Below are 25,506 nucleotides of genomic sequence, written 5' to 3'. Positions count from 1 at the left end.
AACTTAATGTATGACTCTATGTGCTCACAATGTTTTTTGTTTTTTTTTTTTGGAAGTAGCATGTAGATGCATTTTTTTTTTTTACTTAAACAAATTTTATATTTTCAATAAAATATGTTTACTTTTGCCATGGATGTTTTCTAGCTCTACTGAGGTATAACTGGCAGGTAAAAGCTGTTCATAAAAAAAAGATAAAAATGTAATTTAAAAAATATATATATTTACCTAATTGAAATAGATTAAAATTTAGATAAAGAGTTGAACCAATTGACAATAAATATTATTGATTTAGCTCATATGAGTGTATCTTCTTTTCATTATTGTTGTTTCAAATGTTTAGATTTTATTTCTCCTCTCCTGAGTTTTTTTTCCACAACATTGTCTCAGATTTTATTCCATTAAAAAATTTCCCTGAAATTATTTTTTCACTTTCTCTATTCTCTTTTTCATAGTCACATTATTAGTTGCAATTCTTCTTGCCATTTCCTGACCATGCAAGGACAGTCATGTACACTCATTGATCTCCTTAAACCTTTGTGGTAACCTTGCATTATGGTCCCGTTATACAGGCATTTGATACACACTATTGGAGAGTATGTATTTTTGCTTGTCAGTCTGCATTCAGTTGTCCTAGAAGTGATGCTTCTCTTGACTTTTCTAACTCCAGAAGTTCTGTGTCCCTGTAAAGCTGTTTTCACTTCAGGCTTCAGGAATGCTTTGAAAGTATCTGCTTTTATATAGAGCTCTGCCTACAAAGAAGACTGCTTAGCTCTTGTTTTACTGGAAATACCTATTTTTCTCTTCCTTGGCCTCAGATATACCTTTTCTTTCTACAGAATTGGAAGGCAAGTGATTATTTTCTTTCTTTCTTTCCTTCCTTCCTTCCTTCTTTTTTATTGACATTCTTTTAACTCATCAGATTTTCAGTTGAAAAAATTTCAGTTTGGTGCTTTTGTGGATCCTACCAGAATTTTCCATTATTCTATTTATTTGAATATATTAATCATCAGCATTTTAAATTCTTATAATTTTGATCTTTTAGGGTCTGAAATCGTTTGTTGCTGGTTTCTACATTTTGTTTCCTTGTTCACCACCATCCCCCCCCCCCCTTTAGCATGGCTTGCATGCTTGGAAAGAGTGCAAACAGTGAACACATTCAGATAGGTAAGAGGTTTTCTTTCGCTATTCAGGCATGGAGGCACTTGCATCTCTTGCACCCTTAGCTGGTTGCTCTTACTTTGTCATTGAGTCACACTGTATCTTATTTGTTCTTACTCTTTAGAGAATCTTTATGGGATTTTAAACCAAAGGTGCTGCTTACCAAATTGCTGCAATTTTGAGGGGCATAGGTTTTCATTATCCAGTACTAACCTTTCTAGAAAATCTGTCGAGCCCTGTTCCCTGCTTTCACCTGGACTTCCTCTCATTTTAAGCTACGTACCACTTATGGACAAATTAGAACTTTGCTTTTAGGATTCTTGATCTGGCTCCTACCTTCTTCAGTTTGCCCCTTAAGTTGGAGCGTTTCTAGAATCCAGGAATTCTAACCTATGTGTCTCGGAAGTGGAAGCAAAGGCCCTTCCTATTACTCTAGCTGCAACCCGCGCCTATCCAAGGCAAAAAAAGTGATCCTGGACACCAGTCACAGAACTTCCCTGTCGGGAAAGGAGCACAGACCTTCACTCTGTGACTTGCTTCAGTTGTTCTTCAGGGGATTCGAATAGGCTTAGTAGGGATGACAAGAAACTAATCTAATAATGCTGATTATTTAGCTGCTGGACATTGAGATGACAGAATACTGGTTTTAACAACAATGCCTTGTATTTTCAGCAAATGACACAGGCAATGGGGAAGGAAAAGGGAGGAGAGACCTGATCTTGTCTTACCAGGACAGCAAGCCTTCCTTTAGATTTTCGTTATCTCCACAGACAGAAATTGATCTCAGTAAGCCCTACTCTCTAGCGACTCTTTGTTACTGTAACGAAACAGTGCATTTATTAGTTTTTCCCAAGGCTTATATAGGAACACGTTTGAGGAAGGAATGTTTGTCACACTCTTTTGTTTGCTTTAATAGTAATTGAAGAAAACTTCATATAACTCAGTGCATCTTACATTTTCTATTTTATTTTATGAATTTCCCTAATGAAGCCAAAAAGACATGCTACAAATAAAAGCAAACTGAGATGGATTAAATAATGAGAAACATAAGATAGCAACAACTTTGCACCACAAAAAAAGATTATTTTTCACTTTCTGAAGCTCACATCACTTCTCTGAGGAACTCAGGCTGGTGTCACTATTTAAAGTATGAGAAACGGGGGCAGAGAGAAGTTGAATAAATTATACAAAGGTCATGAAGCCAGAAAATAGCAGAGGTAAGACTAATAAATACAGGGTTTAGGTCTTTATGCTATAGAAATATTAACATTCTGTGACATCTTGTTTAACCCGAATCCTTGAGGGGTGGGTGTGGTTAGCTCATTCATTAAGCTAAACACCATCACTTTCTGCTTTAATACTAGTGAAACTTTTTGTTTTAAAGTGCTGGTTTATTTCATAAAATATTTCTCAGAAACTCCTGAAAGAGAGGGATAAAAATGTGATTATATCTAAGAACTTGAGGAAGACTGGAAAACCATAAATAAGGAACAACACTAGCTGTGTAAAAACTAAGAATTCAAGAATCATAAAATATTCTGAAAACTATTATAAAAGCAAATTGCTTTCTGATCATTTATTTATTCATGTTACCCAGGAAATCATTATTACACAGTGTTGTTTGAAAGAAAATCCACTATTGCTATTTACAACTACACAAACAATGTATTCAGCAATTTCATAAGCATGATCGTGCTTAATATTCACAATGACCTCTGTATAATATGATATTATCCTCTTTTCCTGAAGAGAGTGTGACTTAAAGGACATCGATAGCCTGTGTATCACAGATAGATGAGGTCTGTGCAAATGGCTGAGGTGGGCTTTTAGCCCAGAACTGTGTTGTTCCTAGGGCAAGGCGACATTGTCATGGGGTATTGGTCCAGAAACTAGAGGACGGAGTGCCAGTTTGTGTGAGTGGCTTGCAGTTAAGGACTACAATGAGCTTTACAATCTGGTAGGAGAGATAAGAAAACAAGTATAAATCTAATAGTAAAAAAAAGGTCGCAGCATATGTCAAAATTGAGATGAAGTATTTAGATCTTCAGAGGGAGAGATTATGTTCCATCTGTGATAATTAAAGTTGGGGGTTGGGGGGAAAAGGGAAGAACTGAAGGTTGCCTAACCAAGCTCATGTTTCCACACAACAGCCCCCACAGTCTTGCTTTTCTGCTTGGAATGGAAATGGCTGCTCTCTGCTCAAGGCTCCTAAGCCTTTATCTGAGCTCCTATGTAAAGTCATTTGTCACTTTCTATTGCATGCTACGATTAAATATGCCATGCGTTCTCAGGGACTGCCTTGCAAACACAAGCTCTTACCTGTTAGGGGATTCTTACATATGCACATTGCCTTCAACACAATGGTTGTGTTGGAAGGGCCCTTCTCCTTTGACATTTCTTCTGTGATCTTCCTATACAACTCAGTCACCTCAGGTTAGACAATGGCAGCCTCAACCTCCATCACATTGGCTTGTGAGAAAGGTATGGGAGCATTTTCTTGATTAATGATCAAGGTGGAAGGTCCCAACCCATTGTAGGCAATGCCTCCTTGGAGAGATGGTCCTGGCTTGCATAAGAAAGTGAACCGAAGGCGCCATGGAGTAAATGAACAGTACTCCTGCATTCCTTCATGGGCTCTGCTTCTGTTTTAGCCTTTGAATTCCTGCCTTTAGTTCCTAGCCTGGTTTGTTGAGTGACGGACTATAAACTCTTTCCTCAAGTTGTCTTTGGACATGGCTTTGTTTTTTTTTTTTAATTTTTAAAATTTTTATTTACATTGATGTTCTGCCTCTCTGTATGTCTCTGTGAAGGGGCCAAATCCCCTGGAACTGGAATTACAGACAGTTGTGAACTGGGGGTACTGGGATTTGAACCTGCTTCCTTTGGAAGAGCAGCCAGTGCTCTTAACTGCTCACTCTTCTCTCCAGCCCATGTACATGGTTTTAAATCACAGCAATAGAAAGCAAATTAAGACAAATGCTTGGGATATATTTGTTTTCAGTCTCTTTCCTAGAGTAATTTTTCTTTTTAAGTGTAAATCTCTGAATATTTCATCCCCTTTGATATCTTGGGTCTTCAGTGTCTATAGGACAAGAAATAAGCCTTCTTGTTTGGAAAATAAAGGCAAGGGTTTTTTTTCCTACCATTTGCTGCCTACCTCTGTCTCAAACCAACATTGTAGCCATATTGAATTGTGCTTCTGTGTCCCTTGACATATCAACGCTTCATCCCACTTTGAGTATCAATTTTCTTCCTTAATTTGGTCTACATAATCTTCAATAGCAAATTTTAAATTTTCCCTTTTATTTTTTTTAAAGGAAACCATCATGACATTTATCCCACTTGAGATTAAATATTTTTTCTTATTTGCTGGTATGACACTCTAGATTTATCTCGCTCTCATAGTTAACACACTTGACCTTTTACTATTCTCACTTATCTATCATTTCTAAGACTTACTTTTCTTTGAATGGCTAGCTCATTCTCTGACAGTTTTCAAGGGTTTAATAGTTGCTGAATGAATAGATGAAGAACACTTGGCCAGCAATTAAAGAGTCTCAGAGTAATAATAATAATAATAAAAAAACTCACTGCTATAAACTTGAACTTGGTTCAGTTTGGAGGCAAGCTTTTTAAATATTTTTCTATGGCAGGATGGCTTTTATTTTCTAATCCTAAGCACTACTTCACCAGAATTTTTCCATAACACAACATCACAAAGTGTTGGCCAAAATCTAAACTACAGGTGAAAAGCAGAATGTGCTAACCTGAGCCTGCTGCTTATCACTTTCTTCATAACTCCTTCATACATCACTTTTATTGGGCACACAGACTTGGAGCATTACAAACTGTGGGTAGAGTATTGTGATGACAGCCATAGAAAAGGACGTGCTAATATATGTACCAAATTATGACAAGCACAATATTTTACTTCTGTAATATTTGACACCAGATACTGTTCTCTTGATGTTTTTCACTTTATTTATGATCATCTGTGATAGACGAAATGCAAAATAACTAGATTATACTGTGAATAATTTGCATATAATATGTCTGTCGGATAGTGTTACGCTGTGCCTTGAGAATGTACAAGTTAAAAGTGAGAGTTTGTTTAAAAACTGCTTGGTTATTTTCAAATCCAGAATGTTAAAACACTGGACTCCCATGCTAGCATTAATAAGCTGGCTGTAGAAATCATGAGCTCAAGTCTGCTGGGAGTAAGCTCCAGGCAGCAGCTCTCATTTGCTATGTTTGCTCTGTTAGTACCTGTGATTCTTCACTTTTGATGCAAGGCTGCAAGTTACATGCCACCTACTCATCACAAAAACTTTTTTTTTTCTCTCTCAGGAAAGTAACCTGGATTTCTACTTTTAAGTAGGCTGTTACTTCTTCAAAATGCAGGGCTAGTTCAACGCTTGGTTCCTCCTTTTCGGTCTAAGTCTACGATGAGAGGAAAGGGTAGGATTTAGGCCAGACAACGTACAGGTAAAGTGTCAGGAACACTGTATTTCCTCAGGCTTATCTCGGATGTTGGGCCATTGCCCCATTTGCTCTGGCTTGCCACCTGCTGTTTTCATTATTCCCTACCCCACGCCACTCCTGCTTACTAAAAACTATGCTAAATTAAAAATGAAGCCATTGATAAATAATGTAGATACACTGAAAAAAAAAAAGGAGTATATTCATTCTTTATTTATGGTAGGGTACATTCATGTCTAATTCTTTCTATTTATTTCTGTTCATGTGACACAGGATAGCAAAGGTCTAGAGGAAAAGGAAATGTAAACGAGATTTTAATCTTAGAAAATGATGAGATAGTAGAATTAATGTGGCTAGATCAGTTCTCTTGGACAGTGTGGAAAGATCACTGATATCTTGAATTGTCATCCTCCTAAATTTTGCACAAGAGGAAAAGAAATACTTTCCACATTCTTGGAACTTTTCTGTCACTTTAATAGATACAATTGTTTGGAAATATTGGAAAGAGAAAAATCACAGTCTCTCTCTGTCTGTCTCTTTCTCTCCAGCATGTGTGTACTTATAAACCCTCCTAGAACATGATGTTAATTTGGTGCCTTAAGGTTTAGTTTAACATGGAGTCATATTGTGAATTTAACTTGTGAGTTGGAAACAACATGGTTGCCTAAACAAGACTTGCATAATGACCACACAAGACTCCAACATGGATAGGTAAAATTTCATCAGGCCCCATCATAGGTGAAGACTACAGATAATAAATGATAGCTGAGAGAGGGGGAATTAGCCTTCAGAATGAGGCCCCTGACCAGTTACTTAATCCCAATTGGTCAGGTCTAAATGTACATACATAAGAGCAACACTAAATGGAACCAGTAGGTTAGATCTATATGTTTGTAACAATGATAATAAAAGAAAAGGTCTTGAATTTGAGAGAGAGAGAGTGGGAAAACATGGGAGAGATTTGACCGGGGAGATTAGAATAGGAATGATGTAAATACAATACTCACATAAAAGTTGTCAAAGAAAACCAAGGAGAAAGGGGAGGAGAAAGACAAAGGAGAGAAGAGGAGGAGGAGAAGAAAAAGATTGTGAATGGGAAGAAATTTTAGGTGAAAGACAGGGAATCTTCATCTTCTCTTAACCTGTTGAGGGAATGGATCATTACATATAAACAGGAAAGATGTAAACTGTGAAGGATCAAAGGAAAATATCTGTGAAATTGTATTCACTCTTGGTTTCTAAAATGTAGCTAAGGGCCAGCAAGATGCCTCAGCATGTAAAGGCATTTGCTGCCATGCCTGATGACCTCAGTTCAATTTCCAATACCTACATGGTAGAATAAGAGAACTGATTCCAATAAGTTGTCCTCTGATCTCTACATGAATACCCAGGAATGGATAAGCCTAGATATATACAAACACATGAATACAATACAAAACAAACAAATAAATTAATTAATGTATAATAGCATATGATGTCTGGCTAATTCCTCAGAGCACATGAAACCAAAAAGCCAGAGTCTGAGAGTAGATCAGTTAATGATGCTAGTGCCTTGGGATGTGTATTCATGCAGTTCTTGTGCTCATAATGATCATTCTTCTGCAATCATTTTGTAGTTATTTACTGATTAGGATCTTTCATGCGTCTAAATTATATTATAAGGTACTGTGGGAAAGTGTTTTAAGAAGTATTATTTATGGTGGTGGAACACAGTACCTTGAGGAGACTGCCCAAATGGCTAAATACAAATACCTGGAAACACGTAAAAAAAAAAAGTTTAAGGTGAAAGTGAACTTGAATAGATAAGACAATTCCAGTAGTTGTCTTGTTCTCCATGAATGTGCTCTTTAAGACTGAATCATAGAGACTTGGCTTTCATATTAAAGTGGATTGTTTTGTCTAAAAGGCATTCTTTACAATTTTTCCACGAGTTTTTCTCACTAACACTACTCTGTCCTTTTGAAGATACTGGGAATAAAGACAATAGCCAATCTAGACAACAAGACAAAATATCTTATTGCAGTTAGCATAGCTCTCTGAACTATTTTCCTTCAAAATGATTGAAGTTTATGTGGTGGTTTGAATAAGTAATGTCCCCTGTAGACTAATACATTTAATCACTTGGTTCCCAATTGGTGGCATGTTTTGGAAATTTGTAGAATCTTTAGGAGAAAGTACAAATATATAACCATCTGAGTAAGCACTGAGAGTTTGTACTCTGTTTTGTTTGTCTTTTTTTTTTAAGATTTATTTATTTCATTATGTATACAATGTTCTGCCTGCATATACATCTGAATACCAGAAGAAGGCATTAGATCTCATTATAGATGGTTGTGAGCTTCCATGTGGTTGCTGGGAATTGAACTCGTGACCTCTGGAAGAACAAGCAGGGCTCTTAACCTCCGAGCCATCTCTCCAGCCCCCGAGTTTGTACTCTGGATCTAGGTCTCTCTGTCTGCTTTTTGTGTGGATGAGGATGTGATTAGCCAGCTTCCTGCTCTGCAGCCATGCTTTCCATGACTATTGCCATAACTTCCTGTCCATGATGGACTCTATTCCTTCTGTAACTACTAAAATAAACCTTCTATTTCCTATCTTGATTTTTAGGGATATTCTATTACAGATGTAGAAGATTAACAGCTTTCTTACTCATCTGCATGTTTTGTGGTTTCCATGTACTGGGTGATCATAGTTGCTCATATTCAGAGTTGTCTCTTCTTTTCAAAATGTGGCATGGAGAATTGCTTATAAAACTCCAGCAGGCGCACAGGGATCCCGGGGCCATGAAGAGATTTTGGCCACGGTTTCTCTATTGGTGAAACCCAAGACTATATTTTTGATTCATTTTCTCTTCAATGGGAATATAATTTCAGAAGGAATATTGTGATTTTTTTGTGGCAAAATTAAAGGAAAAAAAGTTCATGTTGAACATATTTTGCTTTAAATACAGGTTTAGAGTAAATAAAGTGGAGATAAGTTGATAACATCTCTAGGTATAATATGCCTGCCACTTCCGTGTTCATTACTCTGAGTATTGATAAAATGGTCTGGTGAAAGATTAAAGCCTCATGGCAAGTCCTTACAAAGAATAAGGTGTATCAAGGGTCTCATGACATGATAGTCAATATGATACAAGTCATTCACTTAATCATTAATATATACTTACACCTACATATCCAACTTGTTCACAGTGATAAGATTTTTAAAAGTCAAGTGAAATAAAAAAAATATTGCCTATTCCAGAATTTCAGAATTAGAAAAGAGCTCAGAAACCATGGAGCACAGACTTCTCGCCTGATATTGATTTACTATTTACTAACTATTACAAGGCAGAAATGCCTTACACGGAAATGCTGACACAAGAGCTCCACATCACCTTCTGAAGGTCACAATCTCCCTAGAGACTCATTCTAGAAATGGAGCTAAGATCAGTGTGTAACACTTTTCAGAAATCATTTTATGCTTTGTAAAAATGTATATTTGTATGTGTGTGTGTGGGTTTTTGTTTTGTTTTGAGACAGGCTCTTGTATAGACCTTCAACTTGTTATAATCCCAAAACTATCCATGGGCTCCTGATCTTTCTGACTCTGCCTCCCTTGTACTGAAATTATAGGTCCAAGCCATCACCATGTCTGGTTTTTAATTGCTATGATTTTCTAAAGATGGTGTCTGAAATGTTGTGATTAAGTCTGAAAGCTCCTGCTAGGCGTTGGAACATGAGTGGTCTGCATGTGGAGCTACAGAAGCCTGAAACCATGTGAGGGTGTGACAGTGTCTGATCGCATTCTGAGACACCCTGGAGTTGCCCTTGATGTACCATCTTTCTTCAGCAGTGTTAGCATGACTTTCCCTGTTTAAAAAACCAGGGTTAACTCCTAATGAGATCTGATAGACTAAGATCAGAAGGAAGGAGAGGAGGACCTCCCCTATCAGTGGACTTGGGGAGGGGCATGAGTGAAGAAGGGGGAATGAGGGTGGGTTCGGGAGGGGAGGAGGGGGGGCTTATGGGGGGATACAAAGTGAATAAAGTGTAATTAATAAAAATAAAAAATAAAAAAACAGCAGGGCTAGCCTGTGCTTTCATTCTTATTTTAAACCTAACTTAAACGTTTCTTTTCGTCTATCTACTTGGCATTATTCATAAACCTGAGTTATTGCTTCTGCATTTTGACACTCCAGAAAAGTTTGTACCATTTTTGTATTCCATCCATAATTGTGTGCTCTTTATTCTACCCTTTGTACATGACCTTTGAAAAGTATTTTTATCACTTATAAACAGAGTAGTTAGTGAAAAACTTAAAAACCAGTGGATAGCCTAAGCATTAAAACAAAAATCAACTCTAATTCACTATTTGTAGTACTCATATTTTATATAAAATGTTCATATTTTAATATATTTTATTACTGTGGCTAGGTCTTTTAAAATTAGAAGCATATTCATATTTATATCATGAATTTTGTCTGGTTAGATAACATGCCGTGCAATAAAATTTCAACATTAGAATATGTTATACATGTATATTAAAATGTGTATATCTGTGTATCTGTGTGTGTGTTTTCAGTGCTGGGAATTGAACCTAGGGCCTCCAGCATGGTAGGCAAGTTTTCTACCACTAAGGCACTTCTTCATCTGAAAATATGTTTTGATACGTATTAGAACATACTTAGCAGTCTCTTCAGGGAACAGTTTGGGTGGTTCTAATATTTTTCTTATGAAAATAATTTTCTTGAATATTCTTAGGCTTTAAATCTCATTTTATCAGGAGGCTTCCTATTTACCACAATTGTTCATTTAGATATTTTTGTGTATATATATTGTTTATTGATTTTATTCTTTGAAAACTTCATATGTTGATATAAGGTATTCTGGTTGATGTGGATAATCATGTTCTTTCTCGTGGGATCATTGAATAGTACATGTAATCACACAGTGTTCTGAGAGCTTCCTGTCCTTTGGTAGTCATCTTTTGTTGATGTTACTTTTTGTAAAAGTTGCTTTTCTATTTCTCAGAAGTTTTATAAATCATTCTCAAATTAGAGTATATTTATCTGGAAGATGAAATGTTTATCTTTTCTTAGTTCATCCAAGATGTTTTTTTCTTTCCAAACATATTGGGAAAAGCAAAATATTTAACATTTATAGAGATATTAGTAATTGCCCTTTATCATATCTATCTTTTCATTTTAAGTATATTAATTTCCAAAGTCTTCTAACAGGGCAAATTAATAGGAAAGTGACATGTTTTATATAGGTCTGATGAGCCTAGCAGAAAGCCAATGAGGCAAAGAGACATCTGCTACTAGAAAGAGCGGTCTGTTGAGGAGGTGAGAACAGGCTTTCAAGGATGGTAAGGACGAACCACATTCTGATTGGTTTACCAGTTTTAAACGGGGCAGCACACTTTTTTTTTTTCTCTTCAAAGATAGTTGTCATGGTGCTAAGGAGATTGTGTATAAGCTCAGAATCTTCTTAAAATTAAGCCTTAATAGTGAGTGAAAAGTAAGTGGAAGTGATCTGCTTGGGTGAATCATATGGTGGATGGTAAAAACCCAGGGATAGTAAGAGAGAAGATGCTTGAAGTTCTGACTAGTTACATGTACTCTGGGCGTCCTAGTTAGAGTTACGATTGCTGTGATGAAAAAAAAAAAAACATGACGAAAGCATGCTAGAGAAGAAAGGGTCTATTCAGCTAAGACCTCCATGTCACTGTCATTGATCATCATTGAATGAAGTCAGGACAGGAACTCAAAACAAGGCAGGAATCTGGAGGTAGAGCTGATGAAGAGGCCATCATGGAAGGGTGCTGCTTACCGGCTTGTTCCATATGGTTTGCTCAGCCTGCTTTCTTATGGAACCCAGGAACACCAGCCCAGGGGTAGCCTGACCCACAGTGGACTGGACCCTCCCCCATCAATCATTAATCAAGAAAATGTTCCTACCAGCTTGCTTACAGCCAGATCTTATTGGTGCCTCAGTCTTCTCAATTGAGGCTTCCCTCCTCTCAGATGACTATACTTGTATCGAGTTGATATAAAACTAGACAGCACACTGGGCTTTGGGATGCTGGTGAGTTTTCATTTAATGTACATGGCCTGGTATAAAATGAAGAATGGCTTAGAGATCGTATGAGGTTAAGAATCAGGCTGAAAGTCTTGGCGAATGTTGGTACAAAGAATTAAATTCATGAATGACCCTAAAAATGTCATGATTATGTTTAACACCAATGTTAGCAATTATTGGCCTTTGTTTTACAGACTGATTTCCACACATGAAAAGTTGACTAAATACACATCACTTTGTTATTACTTAATCATCTTCCCATTTAAGGGTCTAATAGAGAAGTTTCATTCTATGCTTCATCTAAACACATAAACCTACATTACTGCCCAACCCCCACTGGCATTTCTAGGTCTGTCCTTTTATGCTTACCCAAATAATCCTGCTAAAAATATATGTATGACTTTCTTCTTATTTTTTTTTAAAGAGAAGATAATTGTATCAATTCAATTTTCATAAGGTATATATTTTCTTTTGAAAGTATTTATTATTATTATTATTATTAATTTTTAATAACTTATTTACTCTGTATCCCGATTGTAACCCACTCCCTCATTGCCCATCCTCCCTCCCTCTGCCCTATCCCTCTCCCCTTGTCCACTCATAAGGGAAGTCCTCCTCCCAAACTATCTGACCCTAGTCTTCCAGGTCTCATCAGGACAGCTTGGATCCTCTTCCTCTGTGGCCCAATAATTTGCATGTTTAGTCATTAATTACACCATTAAAATTAGAATATACCTATAATATTATATTAGCTTTAAAGCATACAGTTTGTTACATTATTTTTTCTATCTTGTCGGTTGATTGGAATATGTATTTTTTTCACTCACTTTCTTCTTACTGTTAGTGTTCAATATATTATATCTATTTTCCAAAGTACTTAATTTTATGCTTTATTTGGGGCATGTTTCTCTATTTTCCAGATTTTAATCTAAAATCTTTTTGATCAGATAAGCAAGTCTTCTAACACATTTTTTTTTCTAGGTTCTGAGATGTACTTTATCTTTTGCCAGAAGCTGCATCAGATCTTTTGGTAATCTTTACAGAATTTCTTGGCTTGGAATCATATAAACATATTGATGAAATTCATGTAGCTTCTACTGAGAGCTTTAGCTTGGAGAAAAAGTGCCTAAGGCTTAAGAGTTGGTTTTTGTTTTTATTTTATACTTATGGGATGATAAATATGGGACGCAGTCATGGTTTCTTTTTATATTCCAGACATTATTTAATTCTTTTCGTCTCTTTTTCTTAATACTTGTCTCTAATATCTTTCCCAATTTTGAAAGTATTAATGCAATAAAAAAGTATATTTTTAACTAAAGGTAATTTAATTCTGATTTGGTTTAAAACATACTCATTTTGGTATTTTTATTTCTCAATCATATTTTAGTGAGAAAAATATGAGAAAAGTTTATCTTTAGAAAAAGTTAAATAAATAACATGCTTTCTTTATCAAGAAGAATATTGATTTATTATTCTTTGAATTTAAGTCTCCATCCAGAAATAGAAGAAACCAAAAGATTAGGATTTAATATAACTGCTAGTCTATGTATGTGTACTTAAATTAGTGGCTTTTGGATAATGTATTATAATATTCACTATTATTTCTAGCCTTGCCTATAAGCTGCTAAGTCATGTCAAGTGTGACTGCAGCTGTAGAACTGCCAGACTGTGTTTGGGGTACTTTGCTAGAACTACTCATAGACTATTGGCTTTCCCTGTAAGTGGATTTGATTCTGTCTCTCAGTCTGCAGCTGGCTGAGACGTTAACTCCTGGATGCCTTGACAGTTCCATCTCAGGCAGATATAGCACTCTAGAAGCAGGGATATAGATCTAGGTTCTTTGAAACCTCGATAGGACTAAAGAGCTTTTTACCTAAAAACCATTAGACCATCTTGATTATACTCATGGTTCCTTAACGAACTGAAGATGAAGGTTATCATGGATTCACAAGTATACTTTGAGACTTCAAGCACTGTCTACTAAAAGAATCATTGCTACTTTAATTACATAGGAGTAAAAATTAAGTAATATCTTTTTCTCAATAAACCTATGGGTTTTTTTGTATAAATATAAACAAGGTGTTGTAATGAAAAACAGTCTACTGTGGTGGTTTGAATAAAAATGGCCCTTACAGGCTCATAGATTTCGATACTTAGTTACCTGGGAGCGGCACTATTTGAGAAGAATTAGGAGGTGTGACCTTGTTGGAGGAGATATGTCACTAGGGTTGGGCTTGGAGGTTTCAAAAGCCCATTCCAGGCCCAGTCTCTCTGTCTCTCTGTCTCTTTGTCTTTCTCTCTCTCTCTCTCTCTCTCTCTCTCTGCCTATAGATCAGGCTGTAGCTCTGAGCTACTTCTCCAGCACTACACCTACCTGTTGCCATGCTCCCTGCCATAAAGACAATGGAATTTTCCCTTGAAAATGTTAGCAAGCCTCCAATTTAATAACTAAATGCTTTCCTTTGCAGTGGCACACACCTATAATCCCAGCACTTGGGAAGGCAGAGGCAGGTGGATCTCTGTGAGTTCAAGGCCAGCCTGGTCTACAAAGTGAATTTCATGACAGCCAAGGGTACACAGACAAAACCTGTCTCAACCTCCCCATCCTTTTCCCCCTTCCCTGGACCCCTCCCACCAAAAAAAAAAAAAAAAAAACAACCAACCAACCAAAAAAAAAAAAAAAAACTCTCTCACCAAAAAAAATAATATGACAATTACAAATGTATGCCTTTATCATGTTTTTCTTTAATTTGAAATATTGATGGATGAGGTGGTTTAAGAAATTTGTTTGCAAACTTTAGGATGCTGTCTCTCTTATAAAGTAGAATCTAATTTCTCCTCCTTCAATATGGCACAAACTTAACGATGCACTTACAGCAAAGAGAATAAAATGGTAACTATGAGGACAACTTTTGCAACTCTCTAATGAAGGTCACTGAGGCTTCCTTTTTGTCTTATTTTCTCAAATCACAGCCACATATAACCTCATCTGTACTGCTTAAGTTATCTGATTACTTAACATCCAGTCTGCAGCTTGAATGCAATTTCTGGAGAGCATGAGCCAGAACTATGCAGTTAAACCTGATCATCAAATACTGTGTGAGATAATAAATCCTTGCTGCATTAAATAGCTCCAGTTTGTTACACAGTAAATAATGAGCATGGTGACTTTTGAGAGAACAGAACTTTAGTGCAGGCAGATAAGTTAGGAGACTATGGCCATATATCAACTGAGAAATAACAAAGGTATAATATAGGTAAAGATAAGTAAGAGGAAAATAATGTATACATAAGAGTTAAAAGTCTTTGAATTTAGAAAATGCTTAGATCTGGAATAAGAGAGAAGTCAAGATTGATTATGATCATATTTCTTGCTTGAGCTCTCAGTGGGATAGTGCTGATACATGGAGAACAAACATATTTTTAGAGAATGAACTCAGTCTTAGACACTGAATTTGAAATTTCTTTGAGATATTTATTTCAGAAAAGATATATCAATCTATTATTATTTTTTGGTGGATACAAATCTAAGGCTTTATGAATGCTAGGCAAGTACTCTACCCTTGGATAATATCTTCAGTCTTTTTGAGGCCAAGAGAGTTTCAAGCATGGGTGAAACAGAGTACATGTTTAGGAAGGCTGAACTATAGATGTATATAGGATGATAGGATGGGAAAGACTCAGGGAACTGCTAAAGTAGGTTCTCTGATACAATACACAAGAATGGAAAAGAAGAGTGTATTTAAGATGTCATTTTCAAATGCAATCAACTTGATATATTGGATTAGTGGAGTGTTTTGCGGGAAGGGGTTCTTCCCAGGTTTCAAAGCACATATTACCAGATGTATGAGATGATGCTCACCATCCTCCATCTTTAGGTCTGATCCCACAGCCTTAATCAGTCCATTTCCTTTATATCTCTCTCTAGGACAAGGAGTTGAGAACCAGTTTGTGTTATGACTAAATTTATAGTACATGGCTCCTCTACACTCCCTGCCATGTATGCTATATGGAACTAAATTACATGATATAAAACATTTTGACATTACTAAAAGTTTTTTTTTTTTTTTTTTTTTTTTTTAGTTCAAACCAGCCAATTGATCTGCATATCTTAATGTGTTTCTGCAGAAATTTAGAAAGGGCTAGCAATAGTGTTACCATGTTATGAGCCTTGAGGACAGCTGCAGTCTTTAAGGTCCTTGAAAATGGCTACAGTATAAAGAAAAAAAGAATCAGACTTGTTCTTTGTTCTGGGAACCATGTTCCATGATAGTTAAGACTCCTCTTTAGACCTGCTAGACAGGGAGACCTCTCTCAATAGTCTCTCTGTCTCATTTCCACCATCTCTCTTCCTGAGGCTTATCTGTCTTATCTGTCCTTATCTGTCTCTTATTCCCACTTTTATGAAGGTCCTCTCCAGGCTTAAAAGACAAGCTTCTCCTTTTCTTTAAATTTCCATAATGTTTAGACTCCTCTTCTATCATATTACTTCTAATGTTCTCCCTCTCATTTGGAGGCACAGTCATGGCCTTGGGTTCCTCCCATTCTAATAGTCATCACTGAAAGAAGTTGTGCTAGCTTCCTTTCTGAATCAACTGCTACTCTTCTATTTTGTTTAACAATGCAAAGTCTTTCAAAAATCAAGGAAGTCTTTTTAAAAACATGGAAAGTACTTATGAGAAAGCATAAGGAATGTGAGAGACTATGGTCCCAATCCACGTAATGAAATTGCTTGACAGGCATTTGAAAACATGAATTTGAAACTGTGGGGAATGTTAGCATGCTAACATTTTTCTGTGGTAGTGGTAAGACTAGCACGAGTGGCATTACAGACTGGTCTAAGATATTAGACCAGTTAAAGTTATGAAAACTTTTGACCATGGTGAAAGATAAGCATGTCCTCCACAGAAATATTAGTCAATTAAAAAAAAGGGGGGGGGAGTAAAACAAAGCAAAACTTAGGTCTATTCAATACATCAAAATAAAAAAATAAAGCTACTGAAAGAAATGTATAAAACATTAAAGAAACCAAATTAGGATAAACTGACACAGAAATGGGAGGCTTACTAGGACAATGAGTGTCTGTTTCAACTGGATATTTGCAAGTAGAAGCATGCAAATAGATCTATACTGATCACCCTATATAAAACTTAAGTTCAACTGGATCAAAGACCTCAACATACTTGCTAGAGCAATAAGACAGTTGAAGGAGATCAAGGGGATACAAATTGGAAAGGAAAAAGTCAAATTATCACTATTTGCAGATGATATGATAGGATACGTGAGTGACCCCAAAAAATTCTACCAGGGAACTCCTACAGCTGATAAACACCTTCAACAAAGTGGCCAGATACAAAATTAACTCAAAAAAATCAGTAGCCCTCCTGTATACAAAAGACAAAAGGGCTGAGAAAGAAATTAGGAAAACAACACCCTTCACAATAGCCACAAATGACAAAAAGTACCTTGGAGTAACCCTAACCAAGGAAGTCAAAGACTTGTATGAAAAAAATTTCAAGTCTCTGAAGAAAGAAATAGAAGAAGATATCAGAAGATGGAAAGATCTCCCATGCTCATGGCTGGGCAGGATTAACATAGTAAAAATGGCCATCTTACCAAAGCAATCTACAGATTCAATGCAATCCCCATCAAATTACCAACACAATTCTTTACGTACCTGGAAAGAAAAATTCTCAACTTCATATAGAATAACAAGAAACCCAGAGTTGCTAAAACAATTCTCTACAATAAAAGATCTTCTGGAGGTATCTCCATCCCTGATCTTAAGCTGTACTATAGAGCAACAGTTATAAAAACTGCATGGTACTGGCATAGAAACAGAATGGTGGATCAATGGAACTGAACAGAGGACCCAGAAATAAACTCACACACTTATGGACACCTGATCTTTGACAAAGATGCCAAAACCATACAATGGAAAAAAAGATAGCATCTTCAACAAATGGTGCTGGTCTAACTGGATGTCTACATGTAGAAAATGAAAATAGATCCATACTTATCACCATGTACAAAGCTGAAGTCCAAGTGGATCAAAGACCTCAACATAAAACCGGACACACAAAATCGGTTAGAAGAAAAAGTGGGGAAGACCCTTGAACTCATTGGCACAGGAGACAACTTCCTGAACAGAGCACCAACAGCACAGGCTCTAAGAGCAACAATCAATAAATGGGACCTCATGAAACTGAAAAGCTTCTGTAAAGCAAAGGACATCATCATCAAAACAAAATGACTGCCTACATACTGGGAAAGAATCTTCACCAACCGTTTATCTGACAGAGGGCTAATATCCAGTATATATAAAGAACTAAAGAAGCTGAAAAACAGCAAACCAAGTAATCCACTTAAAAAATGGGGAACAGAACTAAACAGAGAATTCTCTGTAGAGGAATATCGAATGGCAGAGAAACACTTAAAGAAATGCTCAATGTCATTAGCCATTCGGGAAATGCAAATCAAAACCACCCTGAGATTTCACCTTACACCCATCAGAATGGCCAAGATGAAAACCTCAAGTGACAACACATGCTGGAGAGGCTGTGAAGAAAGGGGAACCCTCCTCCACTGCTGGTGGGAATGTAAACCCATACAACCACTCTGGAAATCAATCTGGTGCTTTCTCAGACAACTAGGAATAGCACTTCCTCAAGATCCGGCCATACCACTCCTAGGCATATATCCAAAAGGGGCTCAAGTACACAATAAAGACATTTGCTCAACAATGTTTGTAGCAGCTTTATTTGTAATAGCCAGAAGTTGGAAACAGCCCAGATGCCCCTCAACTGAAGAATGGAGGCAGAAATTGTGGTACATCTACACAATGGAGTATTACTCTGCAATGAAAAATAAGGAAATCATGAAATTTGCAGGTAAATTGTGGGACTTGGAAAGGATCATCCTGAGTGAGCTGTCCCAGAAGCAGAAACACACACGGTATATACTCACTCATATAGACATATAACATAGGATAAACCTACTAAAACAGTGAACATCTAAAGAAACTAATCAAGAGATCGGACCCTGACTAAAATGCTCAATCCCATCCTGAAAGGCAAAGAGGATAGAAATCAGAAGAAGAAAACAGGAAACAACCTAGGAACCTGCCACAGAGGGCCTCTGAAAGCCTCTGCCCTACAGACTATCAAAGCAGACACAGACTTAAGGCCAACTGATGGGCAAAGTGCATGGAATCTTAAGTAGGAAGTGGGAAATAGTAAGATCTGGAGAGGACAGGAACCCCACAAGGAGAGCAATAGAACCAGAAAATTTGAACACAGGGGTCTCCCCAGGGACTCATATTCCAACCAAGGAACATGCATGGAGATAACCTAGAACCCCTGCACAGATGTAGTCCATGACAGCGTAGTATCCAAGTGGGTTCCATAGTAATGGGAAGAGGGACTGCCTCTGACATAATCTGATAGGCCTGTTCTTTGGTCACTTCCCCCTGAGGGGAGAGCAGCCTTACCAGGCCACAGAAGATGACAATGCAGCCATTCCTGATGGGATCTGATAGACTAAGATCAGAAGGAAGGGGAGGAGGACCTCCCCTATTAGTGGACTTGGGAGAGGCAAGCAAGAAGAAGGGGGAGGAAGGGTGGGGCTGGGAGGGGAGGAGGGAGGAGCTTATGGGGGGATACAAATTGAATAAACTATAATTAATAAAAATTAAAAAAAAGACCTCAACATAAACCCAGATACACTAAATCTAATAGGAGAAAAAGTGGTGAATAGTCTTGAATTCATTGACATAGGAGACAACTTCCTGAACAGAATACCAAAAGCTCTCAGGCTCTAAGATCAATAATTACTAAATGAAACCTCATGAAACTGAAAAGCATCTTGTAAGACAAAGGACACTGTCAATAGAACAAAATGTCAGTCTACAGATTGGGAAAAGTTCTTCACCAACCCTGTATCTAACAGATCCAAAATATATAAAGAACACAAGAAATTAAACATGAACAAATCAAACAATCCAATTTAAAAATGAGGTACAGATCTAAACAGAGAATTCTCAACAGAGGAATCTCTAATGGCTGAGGAGCACTTAAAGAAATGCTCAACATCCTTAACCATCAGGTAAACACAAATCAAAACTACTCTGAGATTTCATGTGACACCTATCAGAATGACTAAGATCAAAAGCTCAAGTGACAGCACATGCTGGCAAGGATGTGGAGCAAGGAGAACATTCCTCCATTTCTGGTGGGAGTGCAAACTTGTACAACCACTTTGGAAATCAATCTGACATTTTCTCAGAAAATTTGGAATAGTTCTACCTCAAGACCCAGCTATCCCACTTTTGGGCATATACCCAAAAGACACTCCAGCACACCGCAAAGACCTATGTTCAGAGCAGCTTTATTCATAATAGCCAGAAACTGGAAACAACCTAGATGCCCCTCAACAAAAAACAGATAAAGAAAATGTGGTTCATTTACACAATGGAATACCACTCAGCTATTAAAAACAAGGAAATCCTAAAAATGTTCAGGAAAATGGATGGAACTAGAAAATATTATCCTAAGTGAGGAAACTCAGAGCTAGAAAGACACACATAGTATATACTCACTTATAAGTAGATAATAGCCATATAGTGTAGGCTAACCATCCTACAATCCATAGACCCAAAGAAGCTAAGTATCAAGGAGGGCCCATGGGAACATGCTTGAGTCTCCCTTAAAGGGGAAATAAAATAGACATCAGAAGTGGATGAACTGAGAAAACTGTGTGGGAAGGAGAGTGAGGGTGGGGACCAGGTGTGGGGAGAGCATGGGTGGAAGGTGAGAGGGTTGGGAGAGAGAAAAGAAACAAATGGATGGGGAATCTCTGGGACAAGCTAGAGATCTTTAGAGGAATTGGCTCTGAGGAGGATATGGGGGTGACTCTAGCTGAGACTCCTAGCAGAGGGGCTTCTGGAGACTGAAGTGGCCACCTTCTATACTCAGGCAAGGCATCCAGTGGAGGGAGTGGGACACAAACCCACCCACAAAACCTTTGACCTAAAATTTACCCTGTCAAGGAGGTCTGCAGGGATATAGATGGAGCAGAGATTGAGGGAAGGGCCAAACAATGACTGACCCAATTTGAGTGGACCCACCCTATGGGAGAGAGACAACTCTTATCTGTACTCTGCTATGCTTGCAGACAGGAGACTATCATAACTCTGCTCTGAGAGGCTTCACCCAGCAGCAGAGAGAAACAGATGCTGAAACCCACAGCCAAACTTGAGGCAGAGCTCAGAGAGTTTTGTGGAAGAGTTGGGGGTTAGGATAGAGAGACCCAGAGGGGACAAGAACTCTACAAGAAGATCAACATAGTCAATTGCCTGATGACCATGGGGCTCACAGAGACCAAAGTGCATGCATTGACCGATGTAGCAGATCAAACAGCTTGGTCTTCATGAGGGTCTCCTAACAAGTGTAGTGAGAGCTGTCTCTGACATGGACTCTGTTGCCAGCTTTTGGACCACTTTCCCCTAGCTTGGGCTGCCTTGTTGGGCCTCAGTGGAAGAATTGCTGAGACTGATGCCACTTGATGTTCGGGGTTGGGGGAGGGGCCTCCCTTTTTCTGAGGAAGGGGAAAGAGAGTGGGAGGGCTGGACAGGGAGGACAGGAGGGAGGGGTCTGTGAAAAGGATGTAAAGTGAATTAGAAAAAAATGGTAAGATAAAAAATCTTGAAGACAAAATTTAACAAAAAATATAGACCACTTTAAAATAAAAGGATGTTTTTACGTGTTTAGAGCTGCGGAATTGGAGAGTTGTTTAAAAAATATGACAACCATAGAGAAATTACAATTGATGATTATCAAAGTTGCTTCAGGAAGTTATCAATAACCCGTCTTGAGAGTCTGAGAGGACTCCGAGGAGAAATACTCACTCTTGGGGTAATAGGAGCACGCTGTCTCTTCTCTTTTTATCCAGTTGAATCCAGGCTTTACCCGACAGGTATGAGCAACCAAATCACAATATAACGTTAATTTTTGGTTGTTTGTAAAATCCACATCGAAGGAACGTCTAAGGAAAGCATTAGACTCTCAAGAAACAGACTTCCTCTTAGATTATAAATCACTTCCGGATGGTTACCATGCTGCAAGGGAGCCGTGAGGTTTTGCTCTTGGTTGAGTAGACAAGAGAGTCTGTGCATGAATGGATCTGTTTCTCGGAGACAATTGCTCTTCCAGCGCAAGGGCAGTCAGCCACACGTTTCTGTTTTCTGATCCTATTTTTTTTAGAGTAAATTTATACTAATCTAGTAGCACTCTTCTTCTTCCACACTCTCTCCTCTTTCTTTTCTTCCTCCTCCTCCTCTTCCCCAAGCTTTCCTGCTTTTTAAAAAAAGGGCCATTAGAAAGTGTGAGAATTGCTGAAGGATTATATGAAGTTGTGGCAGCTAAAGTGAATGCCTCATTAGCATGTGAGAGAAAAGCCCAAACAACACCATCAAAGGGTGTTAAACCAATCCAATGGGCCGTGGAGGTGGTGCTTAGAATTAATTTAAATCACTTTAAAGCCAACATGAATGAAAGAATTATTCTCCTAATACGTATTTAGCCTCTGTGAGTGAGGTGTACATTTTCTTGTCTATATAAACCCGATTGTCTAAATTTGTTCATAAATGGCAGCCTATATAGTAAAAAAACAAAATAAAAAATATTTTGATGTTAGTTATCTTTTTTTTTGTTGTTGTTGTTGGTGGTGTTTAACAAACTCTTGAGGAAGCACAGAAAGAGAGAATAGCTAAGGCAGAGAGATTATAATGGAGTACCCGCCCATAGGATGAGAAGTTCAGATTCTAAAGACATGCAAGACAGAAGGTTTGAGTTAGGAGCCTAAAGAAATCTCCAGGTCTTAATTTGTATTCATAAACTTGACAAAAGTTTCCTATAAAACAGGGACAAGGCTGTTGGCTATGAGGTGGGGATGGGTTGGGAGAGAAGCTGTGAATGAAACACAAACACAAAAACAACAACAAGAAAGAAAGGGCAAAGAAAACTGGGGGTGAGGGTACACTGATTAGCTGCCCAAATTTCCGTTCAAGCCAACAGTCTGGCTCCCTCCAGTGTCTGCTTAGAGAGTTTATTGATTGGGTCAAAGTGACCAGAGCAGGATAGGGATTGAGAGTACGGTCTTTTTTAGAGCTGCCACCGGAAAGCAAAACTCCTTGATATTTATAGTCTGTGTGTCTTTGTGCTCCAGTTGAAATCTCTAAAAAAGAGAACATTTGAAAAGCTAATGAAAAAATCCTCAAAAGTTTTCTGGGAGTTAGGTAAGAGTGAGTAAAGTGAAGAGCCCATGAAGGGTTGGAAGTTGAGCATGAGACAGGCTCTACCTCTGACCGGCATCCCTACATCACAAAAGAGCTTTCTCAGAGCAGATATGCCCTGTGAATGCCAGCTCTCATCAAGAGCTCCTGAAAGGCTATGCTGAGGCTCCATTGAAGCTTGGTCATATAGAGAGATAATATAATGTCAGAGCTCTGCTTCCTGTTTATCAAAATATCCTACCTTTATTTGACAGAAGAAATACAAGGCAGGTAGCAGGCTAATGAAAAACCTCTAGGACAAAGGGAGACTCTGGTTGGAATATACACTGGCACTCCTTTAAAGCAAAGGTAAAGCTATAAACATTCAATATTGCCTGTCTTAAGCCACAGGTATTTCCCCTCACTGTGCTGTAGGCATCCAGTTGAATCATCCACTATTTTTTTGCCCTTAATTCTGTAACAATCTGGGGCAGTCAGGCATCTCCACTATTTAGGTCAGACATGCAAGCACGGTATTGTTAGTTTCGTGGCATAGGTGGAACATTACTCATTTTACAAAATAATTTTGAGGGATTTTTGACATTTGCAATAGAGATGATCTACAAGTCTTTGGTTTGATAAGTTGCTTCCTGCTGCCTTCTTCCTGTCAGAGGCGCTGAGCTTGAAAATGAGATCAAACTTCCGGAAAGAAATATGCTTTATATAAATGTTCCCACTCATATTATTTCATAGTCTCCTATGACAACCTCAGCGTCAAAGATTTATTCTTGGTAGTTAAGTTATACAACAAAATATCTGATGTGGATTTTGGCAAGAAATTCACTAACTGAAGAACTTGCCAGGAGTAGGTTGCCCATATGGAGTAAATGGAGGAGTTGAGAACAGGTAAGGGTGCTCAGTAGGGCCTGTGCTTCCCAGTCAGTCTCCTAACTTACCTGATAGAATATGTATTAAGCTCATTAGTTTTTCAATGTACCTTCTCAGTAAGATGTATTTTGTAAACAAGTAATTTTTTTTCTTACTCATGAAAAGAACAACAGCTGGCTTGAACACCACAAATGATTTGGAAAGAAAAGAGATTCTGAAGCTTGAAGAGCTAATTGTAGCCTGTGAGTAAAGAAGAAAGAAAGAAAGAAGAAACTGGTTCCAAAGATGCAACTGTGGTCCAGGTAACTTTCCAGAAAGGGCTATTTGTTTCTAGAAACAAAGCCTCTTACTTAACCTACATAAGTGTTTAGATGATGTTAAAGATAACCCACAAACATCCATAATTGAACATACTAGTTCTATAAAGATTTTTAGTTTTTGTAGGGTTAAACATATTAAGTCTGACAAGGAGGCAACATGATCTTTTGAAACACTTTCCATTTACCTCAAGGGCCAAGGCATCTTCTAGAGAAAAAGGAGCCTAATCAGATCATTGTGTGTGTGCGCGTGTGTGTTTGTATGTGTGTGTGTGTGTGTGTGTGTGTGTGTGTGTGTGTGGTGCGGTGTGAGATCCAAAATTCTTTCTCCATAAAATGGGTTATTAGTTCCCCAAATTTCACCCTAGCTTCTTCTGCTTATTAAGTGAAGCTGAAAAAGCTCTCAGGGATTATTTGACTTTCAATATCTCATGCTTTTGTTAAACTACATTTCAACTTGTTCCTGTAATTAACATTAACATCAAGTTCTTATTTCTGACTTCAAGGCTCTGAGAAAGCTAAGATAACAATATAATAGAAATAAAAAAATGATTAGAGGGTAAGAGTGTTCATAAAGTGTGAATGACAGAAAATATGTCCACCAGCCCGCGTTGCTGTGTTGTCCTCAAATTTATTCTTAAGATTTTTCCGAATATAAGCAACCGTCTGACACTTTGAGTTAACATTTAAAAATACGCATCAGTTTTGTAATCTCTGCGGTGCAGAAGTTATTAAAGCTACAGCAATTTGACATAAAGACAGCCAGGACTCTTTCTGCATTGTTTTGCTTTCTAATGCCAAGAAATAATTAATATGAAAGTCTCATTTCCATAATTTTTAGATCTCACATGTAGTTTTCACAAGCAGAAAAATACATAAGATGATTTATGGAGAAAAGTGTGCAATTCACAGTAAGATCTAAAATTCCATAAGGATAAATTGAAAGCATTGAGTGATGGAGCATTTTAATTAGAATCCATATTGATTATAAAAATGGAGTTGAATTAATATGGCTGATTGGAAGATACTGTCATGTCATGATTAGAGCAAAGGCGAATATAGCTGTGAACTCTGCTGTAGGTGGAGATTCTCTTCAGCCTTAGTAGGTTTCCATTAAAATTTAATGAAGACCTACCAAGTGCCAAGCCTTATTGGACACATTTATAGTTAATACTTTCCATGATCTGAACAAAATTTTGAGGAAAACTGGAGAAATCTCTGACATCTTCCAGGATGCTTTATGTCATAAGAGGTAGTCATGGGATTTATAACATTTTCTTCCAGCACTAAGTATGGGACTCCCCTACTTCATTACGATTCTTTCTCAAACGTA

The 25,506-nt window shown here is 37.6% G+C and overlaps 1 protein-coding gene and 1 non-coding gene across 3 annotated transcripts in view; one reads left to right on the top strand and one right to left on the bottom strand.

Moving 5' to 3' along the window:
* The window catches only part of Grm3 (glutamate metabotropic receptor 3), a 215,017-nt gene that overhangs the window by 167,962 nt on the left and 21,549 nt on the right, over positions 1–25,506 (bottom strand). The window contains exon 1 of one of the 2 annotated variants that reach the window (XM_060373977.1): positions 21,604–22,048. The exons of the other annotated variant lie outside the window; for it this stretch is intronic. The gene's annotated coding sequence lies outside the window, so the exon portion shown is untranslated. Of the gene's footprint in view, positions 1–21,603; positions 22,049–25,506 lie in introns of those variants that run through there. 2 annotated transcript variants of the gene reach the window in all.
* LOC132649806 (small nucleolar RNA SNORA33) lies at positions 15,786–15,916 on the top strand. The gene has a single exon (XR_009588319.1). It is a non-coding gene; the product is annotated as a small nucleolar RNA SNORA33 (small nucleolar RNA).

This window comes from Meriones unguiculatus, chromosome 21 (assembly GCF_030254825.1).
Source record: "Meriones unguiculatus strain TT.TT164.6M chromosome 21, Bangor_MerUng_6.1, whole genome shotgun sequence".
In the NCBI taxonomy this organism is placed as follows: domain Eukaryota; kingdom Metazoa; phylum Chordata; class Mammalia; order Rodentia; family Muridae; genus Meriones; species Meriones unguiculatus.
Note: the sequence above shows the minus strand (reverse complement) of the source record. Positions and strands in the feature narration are given on the sequence as shown.